We start from the raw sequence: 5,798 nt of genomic DNA, 5'->3' as shown, positions 1-5,798 counted from the left end.
GAGACATTAGTGAATGGAAGTTAAATACTTGGTATGTAAAATCTTTCATATTGGAGTAATATATCTAGAGTTAAGTTTAAATTTACCTCACAATAATAATAATAAACATATATATATATATATATATATATATATATATATATATATATATATATATATATATATATATATATATATATATATATATATATACACACACACACACACGTTTGTATACTCCCTATGTAATAATATGCATAAAAGCTCGTTTAAGTTCGCGAGCCTGTTCGAGCTCGACTTCTGAAGCTCGAGCTCGAGCTCGAGCTCGAGCTCGTTTAATAAACGATTCTTAACCTAAGCTCGAGCTCGGGCTTGAGCTCGTTTAGGCTCGGCTCGATTCTAGTTTTTAACGAGCCGAGCTCGAGTAGCTCACGAGTAGCTTGGCTAATTTACACCCTTACTAATGAGCCAACCCTTCAACTGACAATCTGACATCATATATGTTAGAGAATCACGTGCCAGTCACATGAAGTGTAGTACACTCATAACAGTTTGGGCTGGCTAAACATACATGAAATGGCTCCAGTGTGGTATTTGCTGTGTTTTTTTCATTGTTTTTTTACCAGCTAATCCTGCCCAGCCCAGCCCAGCCCAGCCCAGCCCAGCCCAATAACAAGTTACTATATAATAATTATCGATCGATGCCCTACTAGTGACTGGTAGGCGGTAGCTACTAAAACTCCGCCGCTAATTCTTTGGCCTGTATCGTTTGGAACTACGAAGAATTGGTGGGTATAAAATAAGAAGAGGTACGTTTACTATGTAATTTTGTCAATATGTTTATCATTTATTTAATTTTAAATGTAGTGTGAAGGCCGTTATGTTACTACAGTAGTTAATTACCTAATTAATTTAATTATTATTATTATATTATTATTATTAATTATTAATTATTAATATTTTTAGGGTTAGGGTTATAAAGTATCTGTGCTATCAGAGTTTTGTTGTTTGTGACTATGAAGAATTCGAGTTTACCGGCGACTAACAAGGAGGCTATGGTGATGAATTACCTTCCTGATGATGTTTTGCGTAAAAATATCTTCATTAGGTTACCTGCAAAACAAGTAGCTCAAATGAGATCCCTTTCTAAAACCTGGAATTGTGCTTTATCTGGCTCTTCTTTTATTAAATCTCATCTTCATCATTCAATCCACAACAACAAATACAAATTCGACCACAATCAGAAAGATATTATCGCCTTCTACTTTGCATTCCGTGATAACAGTATTTCTACATATTTCACACTAAGCGCCTCTCCAATAAGGAGCCCTGCAATTATATAAAACTCCCACCATCTGGATGCAATTATGTTATTGGTTCTGTCAATGGCTTAATATCTTTTTCGAATCATGATGATGTTGTTCACCTGTGGAACCCTTCTCTCTCAGCCGCCTTAATACCTCTCTCTGATGGTAATAACATTCCTAGTGTTCGTAAAAGTCGCTCGCATCGTTCTGATTTCAGATTCGGGTACGATCCCAAAACTGACGATTACAAGGTTGTCAATGTTAGATGCTATTATAAGACGACACCGCAACAAATGATTGATGAATGGCTTCCTGTAAAAGTATATAGTGTTAGAAAGGGTTGTTGGGAATCAGTAACTGGAAAGTTTCTATCTCACATTACTAGTTTCAATGGAAGAAATGTTCTCGGAGATGGGTATGATGGCCGTGTCCATTGGCTTTGCGATGTAAATGATCCCAACAACAAGAATATCAAACAAACAATAGTCGCATTTGACTTGAGTCTTGAAACATTCACTGAGATTTCACTTCCACCAGAATTTGTCAAGTCTAATAATCGTCAGCGGACTAATGTTTTGGGGGTTTTGTTTCAAAAGCTTTGTGTGATTTCATGTGTTGATGGTGGTCAGGGCCGGTCCTATGAATTTTAGTGCCCTGAGCGAAAAGATTGAAATGTGCTCTCTAAATTTTAAACGATAAATTTTAAATTCTAAAGTTAAAATAAATCACTTAAAATAAAAAAATTTGTATGTTTTGAAGAAATATGAAATAAATAAACCTTATATATACAAGATTTTTAATTATACTTGAATATAACATAAATTAATTGTTGAGTTATATTTACAATATATGAATTCAATATAATTTTTTTAATATTAAAGTTAAAATATATTATGTATTACTCTGTAAAATAGTTACTAGAATTTAAGATAAAGAATTTAAATCAAAATTAAGTATAATATTTAATCAAAATAATAGTTTAATAATAATAATAATATATGTATTCTATACCCCATATTTATATATGTATAAATAATATTAATATATATGGAGTAATATATACTACGTAATATATATTAATATCACAAAATAACATATTACAATTTTTAATAATAATAACAATTTGAAATAATCTTTGAAATATATGTGGGCCCCATAATATAAGTTGTCATCTCATAATCTCAAAACTTCAACTATGTACTCAATGGACGGAGTATTATTTTTTTATATTAAAGATTATATATATACGGAGTATTATATTTTCAAGACAAGAAAACAAATAGCTAGTGGGACCCCATGAATTGTGTACCATCCCTTATTCCCTTTTTACATTTATCATCTTCTTTCCCTGACCTTGCATTATCCATTAAAACCCAGATTCATAATTGTAATTTCTCATTCAAAAAATCAAAAAAACTGATCTTGATGCCCCTGAAAATCATGGGCCCTGAGCGGTGGAACACCTTGCACCCCCTTAGGGCCGCCCCTGATGGTGGTGATTATGAGGTGTGGGTAATGGAAGAGTATGGGGTGGCTACTTCATGGGTAATGAAACATGTAATTTCATGCTTGACTTATCTTTATATCGATATAATTGGATTCTCATTACGTGGCGACCTCATATTTAGATCTTGTGATGAACATTGTCTTGGTTTGTACAATCCAAACGCTAAAAAACTTAAGATCCTCAGTCCACATATGATTGATAAAAGAATAGGTTATAGCGCTTTTGTTGACTACGTTGACAGTCTCGTTTGGCCGGTAACACCACCTGCTGATGGTAAGTTTGTGATCAGCAAGCAGTTTGAAAGGTTGAAGATTGAAAATGAGTAATAGTTGGAAGGTAAATTATCAGTTTCAAAGGAAGTTTAATCTTAATCTTTATTTTTATGCTATGTTTTGTACTTAATTTCTACTTGGTTCAAACAGGAATTCATGGTTGATTTTCTGGTTTGATTATCTTCTGTTCTAATTATATATGTATGTTGTAATGAACTACTTAGTTGAAAAACAGTAATAGTTAGGAAGATGAATTATCAGTAGTATCAGAGGAAGTTAAATCTTTATCTTTATTTTTATGATATGTTATGTACTTTCTACTTTGTTCAAACCGGAATTCATTCATCGTTAATTGATTTTCTGGTTTGATTATCTTTTGTTCAATGATATATGTATGTTTGTTGATGTTGATATTCTGGTTTAAATGATTGTTACTATATATAATGAACTACTAAGTTGATAGTGATGCCCATAGTTACTCGTACGTGTGAAATATGTACTGTTGTTGGTGCCATTATTTGACTTGTATTCCAACCTTTTTATGGAGTTGTGATTCACTTTGTAAGGTATGAGTTTTAAGATTCATTTTGGGTTTATTCTGACACCTTCTCTTTTAAGGTAACCAAATATATATAACACTGAACATAATATGTATATATGACATTATGGCAAATATGCTATTTTTGATTTTCAGTTGTTGCAGTCAGACAAGCAAGTGAATATGACGTGTACCAAATAGGCGGTCCTGTTCATATACACTTGAAGACACTAATGAAGTCACTGATATGCAAAACTTGTGCTTAGAACTCTGTAGATAAAATTATCAGCAATCAAATGAATTGACATTACCCAAGTTATCTATTAGTTCAAGAGTTTGTTTTTTTAATAAATTTTTGTTGAGTTTATTTGGTCAGCTCCATGAAGTGCCCAATCCAAACACGCCAGTGTATATTAGAATAGATAGAAATTTGTAAACTTAAGTTGCATAGCATATGCAGGGCAGCAGGGAGTCATTAACATATGTATTGGTGTGTATATTGAGCTACGTGGTGATTAAAACCGGTGCAGCTGAGTCATTAAGATATGTAGGTAAAACACTGGGCAAACACAGCCCGAGTCTAATAGTTTCTTGTATTAAGCCATGTATGATCTGTCTAAGTACTTTGTGTTCAGTTAATTAGACTATTATTAGACTTTGATTCCTGCTATATACCACGTTGTTACCTAACAGAATAAGACCTATATCAATCATGCATAAAGCACTGTAGAGTACTTTTCTTTATTGTTGGTTCTAACAACTTTTTTGACACACAAATTAGGAGATACATGACCACAAAAACCGAAAATTGGTAAGTTACTGTACTCAAAGTTATCAACTTGTAGCAGAAACAGTTGTCTTCAAGTTCGATTATGTTGTCTGCGTAATTTCCACTGGTTATGGAACTTAAGTTTTACAAATTTGTATTTGTTCAATTCAGTGAGAGCAGTCACAAGTCACAATAGCATTATATCTTTCTCCAATTTCCATAACATTCACCCTTTAACCTTGCTATGATTTCTCAATAATAAATTTAATGAGATCATCTTTAAAGTAGTGTTACAGTAATAAAAACTGTCAGCCACAAAGCTATAGTCTCACAACAATATGAATGTCATTTTTGAGATATGTTCAGCTAGAAGCCGAATAAAAGTTTGATAAAAGTCGCTATTAAGACTAGGAATTTATTGGTCAATAACATTTTTTAGGGCGTATCGCTATACTTTGTTTGGAAATTGGACGTTTTGGTTAACATCCCACCAAAAAATCATCAACTTCCACATATTAAGGATCAATGGATTCATATTTCTCATTTTCTCGATTCACTTTTTCCTATATTTGTCATCTTCTCTTCCAATATGGTGATGAAGTTGTAGAAGCTCGACGATTTTGAACCAGCTCTGGTAATGATAATGAACAAGTCGACTACCAAAACAACGAGATGGAATTTTATTTATTTATTTATTTATTTATTTATTTATTTATTCATTTATTTATTTATTTATTTATTTATTTTTGTTAAAAGAATTGAAAGTTTATGTAATCCGTAAAATGAGTTGAAGCATATTAAATTAGATCACCCTGATTGGAAGGGTCATTGTGGCTAATCGTTTAGTGGTATGAATTGTGTTTTTTTTTTGTATTATTATTATATATTTAAAATAAATTTTAAATTTTATTGTCTAAATTGTACGCGAGATTTATCCGGTCGGACACTCACTGATTTGCAAAAGATGGTGGTTGATCTAAATCAATACGCCAACCCAATATTCTTTCTGATTCATGGCGTTGGAAGATGTCCGCGAGTGGCAAGTTCACTGTCCGTTTTCTTTCTTTCCTAATTGATGAGCAACTCCTAGCAAGCAATCGGAACCATAATGAAACGCTTAAAAATAATTTAGTTCCTAGCAAAATTGAGGTATTCACTTGGAGGGCTTTAAAAAGAAGGCTTCCTACACGTGTCGATCTAGATAAAAGGGGGATTGACTTGGATTCGATTCGTTGTCCGCTTTGCGATGATGGGTTGGAAACAATTGATCACTCTCTTATTTTTTGCAAGCACGCCTTTGAGGTGTGGGAATGGGTCTTCAAATGGTGGGGATTTGGTGCATTTTCGAATCTTAGCATGAATGAAATTCTTCGGGGGCGGTGCAACCGCACACTTACAAGCACGGGATTGAAGATTTGGCAAGCTA

General features: G+C 33.0%; 1 pseudogene; it reads left to right on the top strand.

Annotated features, from left to right (window-relative positions):
• Positions 1-949: 949 nt before the first annotated feature.
• On the top strand, positions 950-1,936 carry LOC139854015 (F-box/kelch-repeat protein At3g06240-like; annotated as a pseudogene).
• The last annotated feature ends 3,862 nt before the right edge of the window (positions 1,937-5,798 follow it).

The sequence above is a fragment of the Rutidosis leptorrhynchoides genome, chromosome 6, assembly GCF_046630445.1.
Source record: "Rutidosis leptorrhynchoides isolate AG116_Rl617_1_P2 chromosome 6, CSIRO_AGI_Rlap_v1, whole genome shotgun sequence".
In the NCBI taxonomy this organism is placed as follows: Eukaryota; Viridiplantae; Streptophyta; class Magnoliopsida; order Asterales; family Asteraceae; genus Rutidosis; species Rutidosis leptorrhynchoides.
Note: the sequence above shows the minus strand (reverse complement) of the source record. Positions and strands in the feature narration are given on the sequence as shown.